Consider the following 21,983-nt stretch of genomic DNA (forward strand, 5'->3'; position numbering starts at 1 on the left):
ATTCTGTCATACAAAGATTGTCTTGCTACACAAAATGAATAAATAGGCTGAATTCTTTTAGATATTCCCTCTTGACCTACTTCCCACTACCATGAAGCAGTGGAAAGAGCTTCAGATTGAGAGTAATCTCTGCATTCAAACCTCAACTCTCCCACTTATTTGTTATATGACTTTACATAAAAGTCTTAGGAAGTAAAATGAATGACTCAATAGTTGTGATAGGTGAACTTCTGTCTTCTAGCTCTTCTAGCTAGACTTCTAGCTCTGTCTTCCTCTAGTTTATGATCTCCGATACTATTTGGCATTGACATTCTATGAAGAAAGATAATATGAAAGCCATCTCATTGGATTTAAAGACTGTTTCCTCCTCCTCTTGTGCTCCTAGAAATTTCCTCTATTCCCATGACCTGAATTGGAGCAAGTAGGGGCATGCAGGCCTAAACAGTTCAGACAGTAGTATAGTTGGAGCTGGTTAGAAAACATCATTAAATTTTATATGACTTATTAGGCTTTATTCTACTTAGATAATACCTAGTCACTTGAATAATTCTGTCTCCCAATTCCAAGATCTTTGCATTTCACTATGTTTCCAGTTATTTGATTGGTTAATAAATTTAATTCCCTAAAATATTAGGCATTGATGGCATATTAGAGAAAATTAGGGTTAGGATTTATAGCAAAAAGATCTGAGTTCAGAAGTCTTGACATTGTTATTGGTTTAAATAAGTCATTTCCCCTTTGGTGATATTAGTTTCTCTATCTCAAACCGTGATTTTATTTTATTTTTATTTTTGTTTATGTTGTTTTTTCAAACTATGATTTTAGAATTTCAGAACTGAAACTAGTTTCCTTCAAGATCCCTGACAAGTATGAGGTTATTAAGTCTTTGAAGAATTCTAGGAATGTGGAACTCAACTACTTTCCAATGTTGTTCATCTTATTTGGAGGCAGTTTGATTATTACAAAAGAGCATCAAATGAATCTAAATAAAACATGCTTTTCAGGAACTCCCAATGATTGTTTATAATTTTGTCTTCTTGATTCAAACAGAACAAATAAAATCCTTTTTTGAAAAGCAGTCCTTCAAATATTTGAAGTTAAATACCTTATCACCTTTTCCCCTTAACACTTCTCTTTCCCAAATGTTTTTTTTTTTAACATGTATTATATGGTTTTAAGCCTTCTAATGTGATTACTCTCCTTTAGAGAAACTGAATTTCTCATACTATTTTGATGTGTAAAATCCCTGGGGCAGGATCCTCCTACCTAGTTATGAATTTTGTGAATTCCAGAATGTTATAGTGATAGTGGAAAGAACTTTAACATAATTAAGCTTATTTTATAGAGGAAGAACTTAAAATCCAGACAGGAAAGATACCTTAACCAAAGTCATATAGAAAGTCGGTGGAAAAGCCAGGGCTAGAACCTAGATTTTCTCACTTTCATGTGCTTTAAGCATGATCATACTGTTTGAAAATCAGTTCCTTTCCATGGCCTTGTCCTTCATCAGTCTCAAAATGGTTTCATCCCTAGTAGCTTTGGGGGCAAATGATAGTGTAATGTTATGATTCTGACACAATCATAATCTTTGTCCTCTGTCTTTGATAAGTTAATAAATCTCATTATATACCAAACTTTTCCTTCATTGAAGGTTTGGAAATTTCATTTTATGAACTTTTTGCTTTTGTTTTTTCCAGATGTCACCAGTCAAGCAGGAGGAAAGGTCAGTGCATGTTACTTCTCTCTTTTTCCAGGTCAAGCAGTCACTCATTCTCAAATCCTCTATGAGAGTGTGGAAACTGGCTTGGGGTTGAACACAGAGAATCTGAGATTAAGCACATGACTTTGCGAACTTTAACAATCCAGATGAATCTAAACCAGGGATTTAACAGTAGAGCCAGGAAGGGGCCCAACTTATCATAACTGTCTAGTGGACAAATCAAATAAAATTCTAGGATCATAACTTTATAACTCAAAGGGATCTCAAAAATCATCTAGTTCAACATCCTTGCTTTACAGATGAGGAAACTGAGGCTTGGAAAGGTCAAGAGATTTGCCTGATGGTCACAAAAGTCATAAGTGGTAGAATAAGGATTTGAACCAAAGTCCTCTGACTCCAAATTTGGTGTTCTTTGCATTGTATATCTTGGGTTTCATTCATGGAAAATGTGAAATGTTGTTTTACCATGAGCAAGTCATTTAGAATCATAAAACATTAGAATGGGAAGGGACTTCAGGAGATAATGCAGTTCAATTTGCATCAGGATCTTTTCTATGACATTTCCAAATAAGGCCCAAAGACAGATAAATCCAGCCTATACTTAAATATATCCAATAATAGAGAACTTATTACCTCTTTTGGTAACCTACTTTTCTTTGGGAGAGCTCTAATAATCAATTACTTTGTTTTTATGTTAAATTGAAATTCACCTCTGTGTAAAATTTCCCTATTTTTAAAGAAATTTGCCCTAAGTCTTCTTTTCTTCAGGATAATACTTCTAAGGCTCTGCAACATATGCTGAGGGGACATATTTTTGATCCACTCACTTTCCTAGTTGCCTTCCTTTGTAAATGCTGAAGCTTATCAGTATCTTTCTGCAAATGTCACACTTGAAACTAGACACAGTACTTATGATGTAGCCTGACTATAGCAAAGGGAAACAAAACTATCATGTCCCTTGTTCTTAAAACTATATTTCATCCCTCTAGTCCTCAGTTCCTTTCTCTGAATGAATGTCTAAGATCTCTCCCGTTTTAAAAATCCTATGTTTTCTGGGTTTGCACAAGTTTTGTAGACATAGATTAATAATAATAATAATAATAACTAGCATTTATACTAACTTTGAGGTTTGTAAAACACTATAGATATCACATAAATATATATATATACATATGTATATATATGTATCTATACATATAGTATGGATATAACAGATATAATTATAAATTACATCAATATATAACATAAATGATATGTTATAGAATATATATATATATATATATATAGTATGTATTAAAGATATGATTTAATTTTATCCTTACAAAAACCCTAGAAGGTTGACACTATTATTCCACATTTTACAGATGAGGAAATTGAACAGATAAGAGTAAACCTCTTGCCCACAAGTACACAACTAGTGAATGTCTGAAAAAGCATGTGGACAGAGGGAGTACTGACTCTAATGCACAATGTTCTTACCCACTGTGCTTCTTAACTGTCTGAATAGAGTTCTAGACTATAGGTTTACCCAATGACAGTTACTCACAGTAGGGCCACCACCTTTGTACCAGAAATCATCTGTGATTTCTCTCATGCTACTTGTGATTCTGCATTGTGGCAGAATGCAGCTGAACAGAGTGTGATATAATGGCAAAAGCCCTCGGTGGAAAGCCAACAGGTCTGATTGCAGCTCTATGATCACCAATTTACTATATAAATTTGGACAAGTCACTTCTCTTTGAACCTCAGTTTCTTTTCCTTTAAAATTACTGGATTGGACTCAGTATGTGTCAAGCCTCTATTTCTGGCTTAAAAGTCTCTGATTTTAAGGTGAATGAAGGACTGAGGTATTTCCCAGTAGAACAAACTTTACACTAACTATATCCACCAGGCAGAGGACAAAAACCCACTTTTCAGAACACATCAAAACCATCTTTGTTCCCTCAAGGTCAGCTTCTGAATTGTCTGTTCTCTTTGAGATGTGTTGGAAAGAGGGTGAAAACCATCCACTTTAACTTGTTTACTCTTGACTACTCAAGCAAAAAAAAAAAAAAAAAAAAAAAAAAAACTTCCTTCCTTAGTATTAAATATTCCTAGCCCATTCCTCCATTAACTTTGGGTGTCATGGAAAGAGCACTGGGTTTGTAATCAGAAGAAAATTAGTTTCCAATCCTGACTTAGCTTTTTAGGAATTAGAGTTTAAAGGAACTTTGCTATTGTTTAGTAAGACTCTCCTTTTGCTAACAGTCTCAAAGAGGCAAAGAGATATAAGGTCATAAAAATAACAAAAACTTAGGATTAGAGAGGATTTTACTGGTCACTAGTTCAACTTTAACTTGAAGCATTGATTTCCCTTTATAAAGTGGTTTTGTTGTGATTTAGGGATATGGTTAGGACTAAAGGCCAGGATCAGTTGACTCCCAATAGGATGCATTCTCTATCTGTCTGTCTCTGCCTCCTTTCTTTTCTCTTCTCTGGACTTTCCTCTCTGTCTCTCTTAATCTACTTCTGATTTTCTTTTCTGTTTCTCTTTTTTCTCCTTCATTCTCATGGTCTTGTGTTCCCCTTCTATAATATAAACTGAGCACAGGGATAATTTTTTTTTTATTTTTGTATCTCTAGTGCTCATCATAGTTCCTTATGTATAACAGGTATTTAAATATTTATTGAATTGAATTAAATCAAGCCTAGGTCCTTCCTCTGAGTCTTGGCCAGTGCTATTTCTCCTGTATGTCAAACTTCCTGTGTGACAAGTCACTGTACTTCCTTGACTACAGTTTTCTACTTCATAATGTGAGAGGGTCTGAATTAGAGAATTGTTTAGGTCCCTTCCAGTTTTCAAGTTATGATTTTAAAATCCTTAATGCTTGATTCTAAACTTTGGAGGAAGAAAGAAAATTATATTGAAATGTCTGAATAGATGCATTTTAATTGTTTACAACTAAGATTAATTTTTCAATTATCTATATACGAATTGGTTTCAAAAATATCAACTATCATTTTGCTCTCTGAAGAACATTTAAGCATGTCAAGATGTCAGTTTTCCTCTTGTTTTCAGAACATATTCTTTAATCTCTTTGATTTCCCTGTCTCTGACATTAAGGGAGCTACAAGGGATACCTGATATCTTCTTGACATTTGGCAAAGGAACAAGCTGAGGCCTAGAAAGGTTAATGGTACTTCAATGGGAAAGTAGAAGACCTAGGGTCACTGACTCAAAGTCTCTTTTTCTACTACTTCATGCTGGTATCAGGGATATAGGTATTAAGCCTGTTAGAGTGGGAAAAGACCTTAATTAGCATTGATTTAAACATAAGTTTTAGAAATATTAGGACTGTAAGTTCAATTCATTTATTTTATAATAGACCCTAAGAGTGGGAGTGATTTAGTGATTTAGTGGGAGTGGGTGAAGTAAGAAGAAAGTAAAGGCAGGATTGAAAGCCAGGTATCCAAAATGATAAACATTTATTAAGCTCCTTATCTATTAGTGGTGTGTTCTGGATACAAAGACAAAGAAATGTAGTCTGTGACTTCAAGGAGGTCAGAATACAGAAATAAGATGAACCATATACACAAAGAGCCATAACACAAATAAACATAATAATAGCTCTTATTGCTATAGCACTTTATGGTTTAGAGGTATAGTGGAATGAACAATGAATTTGTTCTTTGCCACTCTGTGTAAATCTTAGGAAGTCATATAATTTCTGGGCCACACTTTCCTTATGTATATAGATGAAATCTAAGATCCCTATAAGTTTTATCCTATGTCATAATGTTTTCTTGATAACAACCATATGAGGTGGACATTGCATTATTATACCCAGTTTAAAGATGAGGTCATCGAGGCACAGAAGAAACAAGTGATTCACCCAAAGTCATACAATGAATCAAGTTCAGAACTTAGATTCGGGAAAAAACATGTCTCCAGAACCAAAGTTGTTTTCACTATATATCACCACTTTTCATAAATTTAACAAAATTTTTTTCTTGTACAATTTGGATGTATATCTCCTTGTAAGAAGTTTTTGCTACATAGAATAAAGCTATTAAAAAACAATAACTTTAGAAATAATCCAATCAAAATTCCCCTTCTCTATTTATAAGCAAGGAGAAACATAGTAGTCAAATGACTTGAATGAAATCACATGGGTGGTGGCAAAATAAGCACTTGAACAAAGGTTTTGAGATGCTAAATCTAAAATTCTTCTTTGTACATTTTGAAGAATCTAACCCTAAAGTTTGCAGAATTTATTGGTGAAATTTGGTCCTGTTCATAGGAATTAGCTCATCCTGAAACTTTTATAAGCCTATTGACATAGCAAATAGTGTTGTATTCACTTGGCACATAGTAAGCACTTAATACATAAAGATGTTGACTTATGAATAGAGATATTTTGGGTATATCAGAAGGTAGCATGGTGACTATGAACACAGCCTGTTAGGATTCTTACAAGATGCCAAGTCAATGGAATTGATGAGATAATGATTCTCTAATTTACATATACTTAGTACTTACTATAATTCCACAAGATTCACACCTTTAAGAGGCATATATAAGGAGGAGCTATCAGGGCCAGAGGACACAAGGCCACTAGAAGGTCTCGGAGGAGGAGACAGATTCATTCCATCTTCCACCTTTGTGCTGGCTGGAGACTAAAGCACAAATCTTTGGATTTAGAGGGAGCTAGAGATGGAAGCCCACTAGAAGCTCTGAGCCTCAGCCAGGATTCAGTCCAAGAGATTCATAAGCCAAAGAAGGCAATTTAAGCTCTCTTAATCAAGGAGAGAGATAAGCCTCCAGAAAGCTAACTGGCCGGAGGAAAGGAGACAAAACTTGGAAAGAGACAATAAAGGAGTTGGACTTTAACTCCTGGCTGCATTTGAGGTGATTATTACACTGAACTGAAACTAAGGCTGCCTCCAGAAGTCCCCCCAAGAAACTTGCTCCCAGAAAACATTATATTTTAGAGAAAAACATTACAACAGCCCACTCCATGCTGATAATCTGACCTGGGACTTAAAATGATAGTTACCATTACTAATTCTAGTATTATTTTCTAAGACTTTAAGCAATTTTATTAAAGCAATTGGGTTGTAAGATAAGGAGGTTAATGTTCAGAGACTTACTCAGAATCACACAGCTTTGGTCAGGACTAGCATTCTAACCTAGCTCTTGTAATATTAAGATGAGCTTTTGTTAACAATGCTATAATATGTTAGAGCTAAGAAATTTTAAAGACCACCATGTCTAAAAACCTTATTTTACCCAAGAGGATGTGGCATTTAGAGAGTTTGTTATTTGCCTGTGGTTGTTGTTACAGAGTTAGAGACAGAAGTGGAATAATCCAATGTTTTCTAATTCCCAGGTCAAAAGACTTTGAATTATAACTAGATATCATCTTTCAGTGTTTCCTGGAGGATCCTGAGAAATACCAAAATCAAATTTGTCATAAAATAAAATGAGAAAATGTTGCTATTCCAATTCTCTGGCAGGCTACTAGAAATATTTTTTACAAAGGCACTCTCAGGAGCAGTATGAGATTACTATCAAGGGTTAGATGGGGATAGGGGAATTGAGGATTAGGAGTTCAGAGATCAAGAAGAGAGAGGGATGTCATTTTTCAGTCATAATGACTCTTTATTATCTCATTAAGGTTTTCTTTGCAAAGATACTAGAATTGTCATTTAATTCTCCAGCTCATTTTTACAGATGAGGAAACTGAGGCAAACAAGGTTAAGTGACTCGCTCAGGATCACCCAGCTAGTGTCTGAGATCAATTTTAATTTAAGAAGATGAGTCTTCCTGACTACTGAGCCACCTAACCCCTGGTGATCAAGGGACCAAGTTAAGATGAGGTAGGAGAAAGAGCAAGTTTGAATGGTGTGTATTGGGAACCAAGATTTGGTAGGGGGAAGTATGAGATTATGTTGTAAAGATAATTGTGTCAGAACTGAATAGGAGATGTGCTAAAGATTATTGACAAATGGGAAGAATTATGGACAAAGATTGGAGAGGGACAGTTAGAAACCAGAGTTTAAATGCAGGGATTCTGGGGACCAAGAATAAAATGGGAGAATGGTGGAATTTGGGACTTATATTAAATTAATTTTGCTAAGTTTGATAAGTATGATAAGAAAGAGCTTAGGGGTCATAGGGGATTATTTTAGATACTAGACTTTATAAATTTATAGAGGAATAAGGGACTGGTACTGACTTAGGAATGTTTGGTACTTAAAAACAAGGTTTAAAGAGAGAAGAATGTTTATCGTGGTTGAAGCTGGGGACCAAGGTTGAAGAGAAGTATGAGACTCTGGTCATCATTAACTCCTAAATATTGATATTGCATCCTATTCCCTCCTTCCATCTTGTCCACAGTATCATTTCTCTGGTGGGGAAAAGTGTTAGAATCCTAATGTTAACTCAATGGAATTGATACAATGCTTATTGGTTCACACATTAGAGCAAATCCTTACAAGGTGTTGTCACTAGTATTGATAGAAACAGTGCCTAAGTTAACACCTTTGAGAGCTCACACATTAGCTCACACATTAGTTTACAAGTTTGGGAGATTCACAAGTGTTCACAAGTTTGGGAGATTCACAAGTCAGAAACTCACAATCCCACTCTCTCAGAGGAAGAGTCAACCTTTGGGTTCACACCTTAAGAGATCATATATAAGAAGCTCTTAGAGTTTCAGTGAGTCAGTCAGTGGAGGAGATTGAGTTGGAGTTGAGCTAGAGGCAGGAGCTGGCAGAGGCAAAAGACAAGCTGCAAGAGCTCTTGGAACCAAGCAGAGAGATAGGCCTCTAAGAAAGCTAACCAGGCCCAAGGAAAGAGATAAGACTTGGAAGGAGAAAGTAAACATTTGGATTTTATCAGCTGGCTGCATTTGAAGTGATTATTACTCTGAACTGAAACTAAGGCTGCCTCCAGAAAATCTCCCCAAGAAATCTGCTCCCAGAGAACCATCATATTATACAAAAGAAGAGAACACCACAGAAAAGGGTATACAAATAGATTATAGAAGAGTCAAGAAAATCTTCATTTCAGATTGGGTAATAATATAGACTACTCTGTCTTTGTCTCCCTCTCCTCTCTTTCTCTCTCTCTCTCTCTCTCTCTCTCTCTCTCTCTCTCTCTCTCTCTCTCTCTTTCTCTATCTCTCTTTTTCTCTGCCCTTATCTCTCTCTCCCAATGTTAATCTATCTCTGTCTCTGTCTCTTCCTCTCTATGTTTTCTTATATAAATAATGAAAGAGTTAGATGAGAAAGTACTCTTAAACTTAAATAGAAATGTCTGTCTATAGAGGTCTCAGAAAATCACACTGGCCTTGGCTTACAATGAGAGGAAAAAAGTGACTTGTTAGCTTTAGAAAATAATGGGGGAAGAACACATCCCTCACTCCCCAAACAGCTTTTCTTCTTTCTGAGCTTCATAAGCTTATAATTATAATTATATTATTATAAGACATTGCTTATGTCTTAGGTTTTATTTAAGGAAAGTATGCAGCTTGATAAGGAAATGTGAATTGTTGTGGTATTATGCTTAGAGAGGCCCAGCATGGAGGGGGAAGTTCAATGACAAGCAAATCTCAAATGGCACACTTTAAAAAAGGGAGGTCAGATTTTGAGTTTTAAAGAAGCTAACAACTTAAAAAAAACTTGAAAAGTACAAGACTTTGTTATTATCATTGATAATGGAGAAAGTATTCGATTCTGAGACATAGATGATGGGTTCAAATCTTTACCACTCTGTCCCTGGGAAAGATACTTTACATTCCAAGTCTTGAAATTCCTCATCTGTATAATAGGAATTTTGAATTAGGTGATCTCTCAGATTCTTTTTGTCTTTGTTATTCTGAATTCTATATTTTCTTTTAGAGCTAACCTTCTATTTTCTGCATTCTATCTTTAAATCCCACAAAACTATGACCACCAGTTTCATTCTGGGAAACTGTTTGAGACAAACAGCTCAGGAACCCTGGCCATCCTAGAGGTGGCAATTATATACTGCCCATCAAAGAGACTCAGAGAGGAGAACCTTTCTGAACTCCAATCACCAGGATAATTATCCTGCGTAATGAAATCAAATCTCTCGGGCAGCCTCTTTGAATTCTAACCTCTTTCCTACCTTGGTCTTCTTCAGTAGCCCAATCATTCATTCTATATCATTCCCCAGGGAATTGTGGGAGAATTTTAGGACTGCACCAAAGGTCCTAGACTGTAGGATAGATGAGAGGGTGCTTAATTAAGACAAGGCCATTAGTCCCTCTTCTTTATTTCCTTTGCTAAAGAAAAAAAGAGGCTGGGTCCCAAGGTTATCAGGTTGAGTGTTTGGGAAAGGTATCTTAAGGAATCATCTCTCTCACATAAAGGACTTTTAATTTTCTTTCTTTTTTTATTACTAACTATATCCATTTTCTCAAGCAGATTTTTTTCAGTGACCTCTGGGTTCAATTTTAATGTCTGGTTTGGACAAAATAGGCAATAGGAAAAAATAATAAAAATTCACATAAACTGCATTTGTTGGACTATATGATACACTAATCAATAATTAAGCCCACTTTAGATCCTTGAAGGACCTATTTTCACCAGTTCAATCTGCTGCTACTGTTGCATGTGAGAGATGTGATGTGTGTGTGTATGTGTGTGTTACATGTATATATGTTTAGGCAGGAAGGCAGATTGGTAGCACAGGCTGCTTTTTAATCCCTGATGGGACCAAAAGGAATTGAGATTAGTAGCTTGCATCTGTATAATGTTACAAAACAGAACTCTTAATTTCGAGCAACAATTTCAGCTCTTTTACTGAAGCTGTGAGATTTGGGGCAAAGCACTACCTCTCTCAGGTCTTCTTTTCCCTTCTACAAAATGAGAAGAGAAATTGTAGTACACAAAACAATGGTATTAGAATCTGAAGATGACTTGGATTCATGCCTCATCTCTACCATTGGCTAGCTACGTGACCTTAAGTAAAGTCATTTGAATTTCCTGACCCTTAGCTTCTCCATCCCATGTTTAAGGGAATAATTAGACTTGCAGCACCTACATCAAAAGATGATTGCAAAGAAAGTGCTTTATGATTCTATATTAATGTACTATTATAATGAACAATAATCATAAATCCCATAAATATTATTTTTATGAACTGTGCAAAGCTCTATATCAGAATATAAATTAGTGTGCAAATATTAAGTGTTCCAAGAAAAAAAGCTACATTTTAAATTGAGGTACTTATTGTATAAATTGTTCACCAACTCTACTCACTTCATTCTTCATCAGTTTTTTGAAGCATTCTCATTATCTTCTTGAACTATCCTTTTTATCTTTCTTTATGGTGCAATAACATTCCATTACATTCATATATTGAAGTTTATTTGTTCTCCAATAAGTAGGCACCACTTTTATGAAAAAATATTATGAAAATAATTTTTATAAATATTTTACACATATGAATGCTTTAACTTTGGATTTTAGATAAAGAGCACATTTATTAAGTGCTTACTATATGCCAAACACTGTTATGCACTGAGTATATAAATATTAACAAGCAAAGTAGGTCTTGTCCTCATGGAATTTCCATGAGATGGGAGAGGGATAGAAGAAGAAAAGTTGGAAGGGCAAAAGTGGGGAATCATGTGGTTGTGTGATGAGGAGAAGGTCAAGAAGTGACATGACAACCTGGTTCTAGGAAAGATCAAGCAAACACTCAAGACAGAGCTCAGTGTCCTGGTAGTTACACTCCATAATTCCAGGAAAGAAATAAAATTATGACCAGAGTATAGAAAGCATGGTACATGCTGTGTACAAGATTCTCTTGGTTCATCCTCCCATAAAGATTCGAACATTGGGCTAGCCATCAGGATATATGGGTTCTATTTCCTATTCTACCTCTATCTTTCTTTGCAGCCTTAAAAAAATCATGGTTCCCTTTGGGCCTTAGTTTTTCCTTCTTTAAAATTAAAGCTTGCCTTATATATTCTATAATGTTCTTTTCAATGGTAATCAATGAATCTAAGTACCTAAATGTAATAATCCCATGAAACTATCATGTAATATCATCTCAAAGGAAATTTGCCACAAAACAGTTCCTCCATTAGCAATTTGGAGTCATTTATTACAAGGGAAAGGTTACCTCCTTCTCCTTGCCCTACCATATTTCTTTATGACAATATTCTAAATTTGATGTGTATCATGATTACCCAGCATTGTCCATAAGAAGATTAAATTATAGTCAACTTCTATTTATAAACGTGAGACATAAGTAATGCAGTTGAAAAATGTCCCACTCCTAAATGGCTTCAGCATAAAATTGGAACATAATGGGGCTGATCTTAGCTTCATGGAAAATATATTTAGTTTTTGAATGTGGTTATTTCTTGGATTCTGTGAGACATCTTTCTATTGTATTATGCTAGGTGGATTGCAGTGATTTTAAAGACCCTCAGGTGTACTGCACCAGAGAATCTGACCCTCAGTGTGGCTCCGATGGCCATACTTATGGCAACAAGTGTACCTTCTGTAAAGCTGTGATGTAAGTAATTGATCTTTGTTTCCCCATGTGTAAAATGGGAGTTTGGATTAGATAACTCAAAATTTTTTTTCAAATCTCACATTCTGTGTTCTGTATTTTAAGATCCTTCTCAGATCCTATATTTGATGTTTCATGTTCTAAGAGTCCATCCAGTCAAAAAACCTTAAGCTTTCCATAAAAATTTTTCAAAGACTCCTAGAGAATCTACTTTATTATAATTCTCCCAACTAGGAGCTGAACACACACACACACACACACACACACTCATTCATTCATTCTTTCATTTATATATGACAAAATGTCAAGGTCATAGAACACTCAGGCTATGGAAGAATGTTGGAGCTAGAAAGAATCTCAAAGATGACCTGCTTCGTTCTCATTTTATAGATATAGAAAGTAAGACCATGGGAAATATAAGGGACTGAACTACAGTTACATGATTAACAAGTGCCAAAGCCCAGATTTAAAACCAGGTGTCCTTAATCCAAATCAATTTTCTTTCTGAAATGTTATATTTCCTACTCTTATCAGGCAATGAATTATTTGGATAATTCAAGCCAAAGTATTTATATATCAGGGAAACTGCTTTAATTAAAAATACTAAATACAATCAAAGTAAATAATTCATCAAACTTAATTATTCACATACAGGTCCAGTCCCATAGACTGGCATAAACTCAGCATCAAATAGAAAGCTTTAGTTTTGAATATTATTAGACTCATATGACACAACCACATAGACTGGTGATTATTTCAACAACCTCCTACCCTGTGATGTTGCCAAGAGCTTAATGTTAATGGTCTTATGGGGAGAGGAGGGAGAACTGGATTGGGACTTAGGAAACCTAGGTTCTTTTAGGTTTGATTTTGACTGTGATCTTGAACCAATTCCTTTACCTCTTTGTAACACTATTTCTCATCTATGAAATAAGATGGTTCAACTAGAGATCTGAGGTCACTTCCAGTTCTTTCCTATAACTCATATTTGTATGTGTCTTTTTCACAGGAAAAGTGGTGGAAAGATAACGTTAAAGCATCAGGGACAATGCTGAAGCTTGACTATTGTTGTGTGTGGACCATCCTTCAGCCTTTACTCCTCCATTTTTTCTAATTCCTTTCCTTATTCATCTTCTTCCTGATTTTTCTGTGAGGGAAAACACCACAGAGAAATATCTTTTACTGACCTCAGGCCTGGGAAGGGGTTCAACCTAAGCCAATGTACATCTATGCTCTCTTACATATTCTATATAAATAAAGTATATTCCATAGAAGTCTGAATCTTATTTTAATTTCATCTGATGATAATGTATAGTGGGTGATACAGTACAGAAGAAGGAATCTTGAGATGACAACATATGACCCAGGTTCAGATCCTAATTCTGCTCCTAAAAAGCTATAGGACCTAATGCAAGTTGATTTCTTCTTCTGAACTCTATTTTCTCTCTCTATGCAACATTTTTAAAGAGATGATGAAAGAACTCTTAGAAATGAAGCATGAGTAAAAATCAGATAAAAGAAACATAAGACTGCATTTGGATTTTAAAAACTCGATATAAAAGTTAAATTCTTAAAAGAAATGACTATGTATTTAACAAGAAATATACAGTCAGACTCAGTGACATGTTGATTAATTTTGCAGATTTGCTACCTCCTCTTATTCTTTCTTAAAATTTTTAAATGAAAGATGGATCTCTGATAGCAGAATGTAAGAGATAAATCTAAAAATTAAAGATATTTGAAAAAAAGTTATTAATAAAAAATAAAAGTAGAATAGAACAAATGAGTCTAGACAAAAATTCATGAGGAATAAGTTTTAATGGGCAGCAAAATAAGCATGAGTTAATAATAACCTGGCAGTCAAAAGGTAATTTGATTTTACACTGCACTGAAATTAATGTAACAATAATCAACAAGTATTCATTTACATTTAATATGTTCCAGTTACTGTGTTACATGTTGGAGAAACAAAATTAAATTATTTCCTGCTTCAAAGTAACTTTCATTTTAGAGGAGAGATTCAAAGAAATAAGGAAGTGCTAAGAGAAAGAAGTGAATATGGGGTACGAGACACATTCAGAGTTGTTAGAATGTTTTCTGAGAGGAACAGTAAAAAATTAATTTGTTTATAACAAAGAGGTGCATGAAGTATAATAAGGCTAGAAATATGGATTAGAGAAAGGTCATGAAGGTTTTTAAATAGTAAACTAAGATATTTGAATTTTATAGTTTCCATAATGACAAATATAGGTAAAGCTATTATCCTAACCAAAATAGATTTGATTTATTGTGCTGAGTTCTGGTCATCTCATTTTAGGAAAGACATTAAAAAAACTTGTCCAGGAAATGATAATGACCAATATTATATATATTAACTTATCCAATCTAGGATTGTTGTTACATACTTGTATGTCCTGATCCTGGGGAGGTTGAGGCAGATAGATTGCCTGAGTTCAGAAGTTGACACCTGGAATAGTCTAAAACCAATTGTCCATACTAAGCACCAATATGGGGAGCTTTTGGGGATGGAGAACCTCCAAATTGCCTCTAGAGATATGAGGGACATTGCCATAAAAGCTGTCTATTGTCAATTTTTACTCATTTTTTTTTTAAGTTAAGGTCTGCCGTTAGAGTGGGAGAGATTTTCCAAACAACTGCAGCTACTCTGGGTCAATGCTGATTCACTTCCAGTGCTGGGTGGGCATGGCCAGATCCCCTGAGATTCTGGAATTATGGGGTTCACTATTGATCTTTCATATTTGTGTTGGATATTTTGTAACTTCTCTGCTGATCTACTGGCTTGCAACCAGGGCAGAGTGGCCAACACTGCTGTAGATTCCTGTAGATTCCTCCCCATGGAGATTCTCTGCCATGTGGAATATGCAGTGCTGGAGGAGTCAGTAATGTCCTGGGGCTCTATGCTTTCTATGCTAGCATTTGTGGTCAGCTGTTTGTGTTAGGCTGCCTCCCTCCCATTTCAGATTGAAACAGACCTTTTCTGGTCTGTTTCCTCCCATTAATTCTCTGCCACACAGAGTCAGGAAGGCCAGTGGAGCCTGCACTGCCCCAGGGCTCTGAGCTGTCTGTGTTGGCATTTGTATTCAGCTGGTTATACTGGCTGCCTCTCTCCTGTTTCCAATTGAAACAGACTTTTTCTGGAAATATTTAAAATTATTTTCTGCTGATAATTTGTTGCACTCCCAATATTTGTGGATTCTGCTGTTCCAGAGCTAATTCAGAGGCTGGGTTTTGTAATTATTGTGAGGGTTGTAAAGAAGGTGAGAGAGAAATGTGTAATATCTCTGCCATCTTGGCTCTGCCCCTGGAAGTCCCTCCAGTTGAATTTTAAAATGATTTACTTTGTTCATTGAATTTTTTTATTTAAAAAATTCTATTTTTTAATGAATTGATTGCTTTTTCACATCTACTGTGTAAAGAGTTATATGATTTTTATATTTCATCAAATCTATTTTGTAGGAAGTTATATGCTTTTCCCATTTCTTCATATCTATTTTTAAGGAATTTTTTTTCAGATAATTTCTGTTTTTCTTTTTTCATACCCTCTTGTAAAGATCTCTGTTGGGAACCACAATCTCTAAGCTGATTAGCAAAACCCAGCACTGAGATCAAATGTGCACAGCATTCATGCAGGAACAATATTCCTTCTATGATTCTCATTAGTGGACTACTATTTCCTATATTATTTATAATTGGCTTGATTACAGCACTAAACATTATCTTAAAAAATCTGGTGACAAGGGGAATTTGGTCAAGTTAACTAGAAATGATTCCACATGCATATTCTGTCCTAATAAAACTAATCTCTCACTGAGATAAATGATAAAGGAGAGAACACCATGGAAAGCATTGTCACTATGGGAGAGAATCCAAAGATCCAGGAAATAATGGTGTTTACCAACTGAGACTCAGAAAAGATCAGTATGTCTAGGAACCAAAAGATGGTTAAAGTATAACTAGGAATTACCCTAAATGCCTATGTACATGGTTCCAAGTCAGGGAAATAGAGGAATCAAACAACCCATAGAATTAACAAAGAAGACACAAGTAAACTAACAAAATTCACTGACATTTGACCTTGTATAACATTTACCTTTCGTTATTGGTTTCATGTAATGTAATCAATAATTAACACTTAACCATAAAAAACTTACTCAAATATTAAATGCCAAATGTAGTAACATATAAAGGTCAATAAGTCAGACACATGTCTAAAGGCTATATTGACCTAAAGAAAAGTATATGATCATGATATAGTATAAAAATAAAGCCTGAAGGAGCCTGAGAGAAGTGGGAGCATCACTTCCATCAGTTCCTCACTCAAACTACCCCACAACTCCTGTCTTCCTTTGACGCTGACTCTATTCCTCCTGCTCTGCCTGCTGGACTCCCTGCAGAGGCTGGACCCCTTCAGATCTCATTTCTTTTTCCCATTTTTCTTCTAACTCTCTTTTAAGATCCTTTTTGAAATCTTCCAGGAAAGCCTTGTGAAATAGGGACCAACTTAAATCACTCTTTGGGGCTTCATCTGGAGTTGATTTCCCTTTAGGAACCTCAGGGTTTGAGGTCTGTTCTTCTCTATTTCCATAAAAGCTGTCTATAGTTAGAGTTCTTTTTGCTTTTTTTGTTCATTTTTAAGGGTTAAATTCTGCTCCTAAGGCAAAGGAGCAAAAGCTGCTTTAATTTACCCTGGGATAATTCTGGTGATTGACTTCCAGTGCTTCATAATCCCCAGGTCCCGTGTGTGTGTGTGTGTGTGTGTGTGTGTGTGTCTGTGTATATATGTATATGTGTGTGTGTGTGTTTATGTCTTAATGGACCAGAATTATCAATAACTGTGACAATAGTAGAGAATTGTCACATGGTAACCAAATTAGCTATTGGAATCTTAGGCTAAACTTAGGCTAAAATCAGAATTAAAGAAATTATTATCCCACTGTCTTCTGTCTTGGTAAATCCTCATTAGAAAATGGTGTTCAGTACTGGGCCAAAATTTTTTAAAGAGAAAATTTCTATGCCTTTTGAGTGATGAGGATGACAGACTTAAGTTCCTTGAGGACATGAACATGGACTTTCTTTCCCCCTTTTTGTAAACCAAGTGTGTAGCACAATAGCTGGTATATAACTAAGCCACTTAAATGTTTATCGACTAATTGATTTGAGATTCACTTCTGAATGATATCTTTGAACTATTTACTTTTCAATTAAGATGGTTTTAAGGATCACCTTTACCTTATCACTCCTAGTTCTGAACTCTGAAAAGACAAACCTAACTCCTCATCTATATTGCACTTCTTCAAAAATAATTAGCAAGATAGATAACACATGCCTTGAAGTTTTCTCTTCTCTGGAATTAATATTCTGATTTCCTCGTATCTCATAAGTTTCTATTACACTTAGAATCCTGGGTATCTTCCTCTGTAGCTATAAAAACTTACAACTATTTTCATAGAACACAAGGATACCAGATTTCTTTGGTTAGCTCATGTCTATATGTAGTTAGCCAAGAGAGTTTTGAGAACCACCTCAACAATCAGTATTTGTATAATCAATCAAATGTTATTTTTTCAATATTACCCCACACTTTGTATCAATTACTACAATTTGGTGGCTTTGTCATACAAACCAAGATTGGTTTGATATACAATGCCAGCAAACAGACTAAGATTTTTTGGTTATTCATTTCCCCTACTGTAGAGCGTCACAGTCAGTGGGGAAACTCTGGGTAAGGTTCCCAGAGGGAACCTGCTAGCAATGTCTGGTTTGGCTCTCCATCTCCCCTAAGGACTCTTGGCCTTCCTGGGAAGTCAGCAGGCAGTGACAACCTGTGTTGAGATTGAAGCAGAGTGAGAGCATGTGGAATAGTGATATCAGGTGGCAACCTACATAGAAAATTGTTTATGTGGTCCTACATGCTCAGAGTTGTTTTTGTTACATTATAAAAAGGGGAAAGCCCTTGAATAAATGGACTCCATTTTCCATCCTCGGGAGTCCCGCCTCATCACTTCTCCACTAGGAAGGTATATTTTAATCACCCGGTGTGGGGCTCTAGAAAACAGGACACAACATTTTGGCACCCAACATGGGGCTCTAGGTGAGGTCCTACACACATCAGCTCAACTGACGTGATTGGCCAAGTTCAGTGGAGAAGACCCAGTGACCCAGTAATAGGGTAAGTATAAAAATAACAAGAGGGAAGAATCTGTAAGGGATAGTCTAGTCACTTTCATTTTTCAGCCAAAATGGGGCAGATACTAAAAAAATAACCTCCCCCACCCCAAGGGAAGTATGAAGCATACATAATTAGATTAATAGAGAACCAAGGTTTGTTGATAACTCTGAGGCAGATCACTGGGCTCTTAAATATATTAGAGTGCACATCTCCTTTACTTTCTAAGGAAGAGAGATTAGAGCTAGAAATATGGAAAATAGTGGGAAAGCAACTAATTGAATATTACAAAGCTAAGGGTCCTGACTCAATTCCTGAAGAAACATTCCTTTTGTGCAATATAACACAATTGGCTTAAAAGAATCCCACGAGTTTTAAAACAAGGAAAGATTTTAATGTGAATGGCCAGGCAAGGAAGTGTCAGGAAAAAGTGCCTGAGGAGAATGGTACTGACAACATAGCTGGAAGTTATGGCCAACTTAAGTATCTCAAGTACCCTGCTGTTAAGCTTAAAGAATGTGGTGCTTCTCACCTTCACAGCTCAGTTTCACTTTCTCCTACACTGGAGCAGGCACACTTAGGGCATTCCCCATCTGCTGACTCTCCTCCCTCAATTTGACCTTTGTGGACAGAGGGAGGAGGAGTAATGGGAGGGGCAGTGACACCATCAGCATCACCATCAGCTGGGCAGTTTTGTCCAGCCCATATGTCCCCTTTGCAGGAGGCATTAGTTAAAGCAAAGGACGAAGGACAGGATAAAATTGTATTGAGAATAGAAGCATTTCCTGTGATTGAAGAATTTGACTCTTCAGGTCAAGCCAGGAGAAGATACACTCCTTTTAATCTGGAAACTATCAAAGATCTGAAAAAGGGTTGCAGTTTTTATGGGTCTACATCCTCTTATGTAAAGTTGCTGTTAGAGAATTTGGCTTATGAAATTTATCATCTAATGACTGGATCTATAGCAAAGACATGTTTAGAACCTGGACAAAACATGTTGTGGCTTTCTGAGTATAGTGAACCCTGTAGGATACAAGCCCAATGAAATAGGCAAATTGTAGTTAATATACAAGTCACCTTTGACCAACTAGCAGGTATAGGTTTTATGCAGACACCTTAACACAGATTAATTGCCCTTTGGAAGTATATAAGCAAATTACTTCTGCCCTATTAAAGTGTGGGGCACACTCCCAGGAAGACAAGATAGAGGGGAAGCCTTCACAAAAATAGTGCAAGGTCCAAATGAATCCTTCGCTGATTTCATGGGATGTTTGCAGACAGCTGTCACAAGAACCACTGGTGAAAATGAGGCAACAGAAATTATGGTAAGACAACTTGCTAGAGAAAATGCTAATGAGGATTGTAGAAGAGTTATATTAGGCCTCAAAAAGGATGCTTCTTTAGATAAGATCATAAGATGCTGTGCCACAGTGGTTACAAATACCTTTTATTCCCCAAATATTATGCAGACTTTTCAAGTTCTGAACATGAGAAGACAGACTCCCTTTTAGGAAGGGGCTTCCAGAGAGACCTGTCAGTGCTTTCAATGTGGTAAGGTAGGGCATCTGAAAGCTCAATGTTGGCAAAAGGATAAAGTGAAAAAACAGAGTGGGACAACAAAACCCCATGTCCAAAATTCAACAAGGTTTCCACTGGGCATCAGATGTAGATTGACTCAGGGAAATGGGAAGTGGGGCTCGGCTCCAGGTCCCCAGGCAAAAAAACACTAGATGCATGAAAGCAGCCGCTGTTACACCCAGAGAGTCTTTAAAAGTTCAATACTCAGACATGATCAGTCACCTGAGAAGCAACCTGATAGGGGAAAGGAATTACAATTGGGAAAAATAGAGTTGTATGCAGCTGGGACTGCTGAGCTATCCCCTGGAGAGCTAAAACCTGTTCCTGTCCAGTCTATAGATCCCTTGCCTCCACACACAGTTGGCTTAACCATTTTACTTCCTGAGAGTGCTTACAAAACAGTACCTATTCATACACTGATTTGGGAAACTGGAGAATATGTAGCTTATATCCCAGTCATGAATATAGGTAGACAATGTGTGATCTATCACCCAGGAGAAGCAGTAGCATCACAACTATTGATATGCCCTCCAGAAATGCAATTTGGTAATATTCATCCAGATTTTGACACCCAACAACAGAATCCAGGATCAAGACTCTCCTCCAAAAAAAAAAAAAAAAAAAGGCAGGGGGGAGCCACAATAACCCTGGAGAACTTCTAAATTTAACTTTATGTATTAAAATTTTTTTGGATTTTCAATGGAGATGCACTGGCTCCAGCAGACAGGTTTCATAACCTTCCAGAAGGGCAGTGTTCAGTTCAAGCAGCTCCACTATTTTTAGATAATCACCAGGTGATGTGGAGAAATCTGGAGAGTAGTGAATGGAAGGGATCAGATAGGTTAACTGCTTGGGGGAGAGGGTTTGCTTGTATCTCTACAGATGGAAAAGGAACCTGATGGGTGCCAATGAGCCATATCTGCTTTATCCATCAGAGAGAGAGACAGAAAGGGAGAGGAGCCTTAGGGCAAAGGAGAGGACCTGGGAGGCATCAGGTGGTTCCATTGCTGACAGTGCCCACCACTGAAAGAGCTTGATGGTTAACCCTTTGTGTACTCATGAACATCAGAAATAATTCTCACTAAGACTGATGCAGGACTTCAAAACTTGCAGGAATCATTGGATTCCCTGAGACATGAAGTGATGGACAATAGATTGCTTTTGGACATTTCTTGGTTGCTGAAGAAGGCATACGTGTGGTTGTGAATTGATAGTTATTTTTTACACCTTACTTCTGGGACTCATGGAAATCTTTATAGTATTTTGTTTATTCATATTGTTTGTTATGTTACTACTTGCTTGTGTGATATTACAACTTGCCTGTGTGATTCATCCCATGGTAATGGATTTAACCACTGGTATATACCTGCTTCAATTAAAACAAGAAAGGGCAAGATGTAAAGGGCCAGAGTCAGTGGGGAAACTCTGGATAAGGTGTAAGAGCCTTCAGCCCAGAGAGAACCTACTAACAATGTCTGGTTTGGCTCCCCATCTTCCCTAAGGGCTCTCGGCCTTTCTGAGAAATCTGGGGCAATGACAACCTGTAGTGAAATTGAAGCAGAGTGATAGCAGGTGGAAGAGTGATACCAGGTGGCAAACTACATATCAAGTTATTTATGTGGTCCTACATGCCCAGAGTTGTTTTTGTTACATTATAAAAAGGGTAAAGCCCTTGAAATAAATGAACTCCATTTTCCCACCATCCTTGGGAGTCCCATCTCATCACTTCTCCACTAGGAAGTATATTTTAATCACCCCGGTGTGGGGGCTGTAGAAAGAAATGGTATATTTTAATCACCTCAACTTGGGACTCTAGAAAACAGGACACAATACCTTACCCACCTCTTGCTACCATGAAGTAATAGAAAGAAGTTTAGGTTGAGCTTTCGAGTCTCAGTTTAATTTAATGTACATCTTGTGCAAAATGATTAAAAAAGAAAATGAATGACTCAATGGTTGTGATA

General features: G+C 36.4%; 1 long non-coding RNA gene across 1 annotated transcript; it reads left to right on the forward strand.

The window, feature by feature from the left end:
- Positions 1-1,695: 1,695 nt before the first annotated feature.
- Positions 1,696-13,498, forward strand: LOC116421148. Its single transcript, XR_004231454.1, has 3 exons — positions 1,696-1,723; positions 12,142-12,257; positions 13,264-13,498. It is a non-coding gene; the product is annotated as an uncharacterized LOC116421148 (long non-coding RNA).
- The last annotated feature ends 8,485 nt before the right edge of the window (positions 13,499-21,983 follow it).

This window comes from Sarcophilus harrisii, chromosome 2 (genome assembly GCF_902635505.1).
Source record: "Sarcophilus harrisii chromosome 2, mSarHar1.11, whole genome shotgun sequence".
Classification (NCBI taxonomy): Eukaryota; Metazoa; Chordata; class Mammalia; order Dasyuromorphia; family Dasyuridae; genus Sarcophilus; species Sarcophilus harrisii.